This window comes from Drosophila ananassae, unplaced genomic scaffold (genome assembly GCF_017639315.1).
Source record: "Drosophila ananassae strain 14024-0371.13 unplaced genomic scaffold, ASM1763931v2 tig00000115, whole genome shotgun sequence".
In the NCBI taxonomy this organism is placed as follows: domain Eukaryota; kingdom Metazoa; phylum Arthropoda; class Insecta; order Diptera; family Drosophilidae; genus Drosophila; species Drosophila ananassae.
Window position 1 is genome coordinate 113,104 of NW_025319118.1, and position 1,917 is coordinate 115,020.

The following is a 1,917-nucleotide window of genomic DNA, read 5'->3' on the forward strand; positions in this document are numbered from 1 at the left end:
AAATAGATTAAATATATTAGTTAGATTTTTTATCATATGATTTTCTGAACAACCTATAACTACTAAGTCGTCCATATAAAGGAAAGCTTGGGATGGTTCTAATCCCGAAAATGCTAATGTCATCATTCTTTGGAATGAATTTGGTGCTATTTTTACTCCATAAGGTACTAACAGCAATGGGCTGTTGTATTCTGATACTGATGGTTCTACTATATCATCTTTTATTAGCTTTTCTACTTGTTTGTTTATTTCATCTTTTTGGCTATGTGGTGTTCGATAGTTTTTAATGTAGACTGGTGTAAAATCTTTTAGTCTCAGCTTCTGTTTATAGAAATTATTTGCTGAGATTGGTTCGGTTTCTAATCCGAATATATCTGTAAATTCGGTACATAGTTTGGTGAAAGTGCTTTTATACATTGTAGGAAAATTTTTCGTTAATTTTGAAAGGACATCTTCTTTTCTGGTTTTAGTTTCGTTTCTTTGGACAATTTGATAATTTTCCAATGGTTTGTACTTTAATTTGGAAATGTTTATAATTTTATTTTTATCGGTCGTATTTAATATTCGGACAAATGTGTTGCTTGAATCAGTTATAGTGCTGGCTATAATGATGCCTTCACCTATACACTGATTTTTAATAAGGACTTCTTTGTGGGTGGTTATTATATTAATTTGTCTCACGGCTTTGGATCGTGCTGGGATAAATAAGTTATTATTAATTGAATGCATAATTGGAATATTTATGTCTTGATTGAAATCTGATGGTCTTGCTATTAAGCAATCTTGATCTATTTGAAAATCTAGTTGACAATTGAACCTTTTTATGAAATCCATTCCCAATATGCCATCACATGGTATTGATATGACATGGTATTGGGAAGTCGTTGTTTACTACATTACTGTTTACATTGTTTGAATTTCTACAAAAGTTAAACCTTCAGATTGAATAGTACCTTCTCCTATACCAGACATTGTTATGGTTTTTGTTGAATCTACTTCATTATATTGATCTGAATTAATTTTTAAAATGCTAACGTCTGAGCCTGTTTATATTCCCTAACAGAGTTAGGGATGTTTTTGTAACGTAATTTTTAATGGTTACATAAATATTGAGGCTGAGGTTTATTTTATACAGTTGTAAGTTTTGAGGCTTTTTCTTGTGTTACTGTTATTATAGCCAATATTTCCACCACGGTTGTTACCTCTAGAATTTCCACGACCTCTATAATTATTGGTGTGGTTATTAGTTTGGGTTATACCCATTATTTTGGTTATAACCGTTGTTTTGGTGGTAATTATTGTTATAATAACCTCTTCCGTAACCTCTTCCGCGGTAATTTCCTCTGAAGTTGTTATTGTGGTAGGGTTGTCCTCTTCGGTTATATAGGATTGTACTTGGATTGCCTGTCATATCAGTACTGCATTGTATGTACTTAGCGATGGCTTCGTTCATTGTTGCAAAGTTGCCTGCTTCTAGTACTGTTTTAAAGGTCCATGTTCATCTTATCGGTCATCTTGCGCAGGGCAGGTTTTCTTATTGGACTATTAATGCGCTTCCTGCTGCTGTTATTGTTGTTTTGTATTTTCAGGTTCTTTTGAACCCTCACGGTCGCCATGTAACTTTAGTTCAACATATAATCTGTTGCATATAATTGCATATTGCATAAAAAATAATAATAATATTCTAAGCTGCAGCTGTTGCTATAAGCATGTTTCGTCTCTATTTTGTCCCCAGTTTCGCATGCGCTTTATTGTTATTTGTAGCGTATGCGCTTTGGGGAGCTTTGGTTGAGCTTCTGCGCAAGCTCTTGGTTTGGCGTTTGTTGTGATTTGGAGTTGATTAGAGCCGCATATATTAGGGTTAAATTGAGCCCAAAATAAATATATTGAAACTATAATTTCAAAAGTTCATTTGCA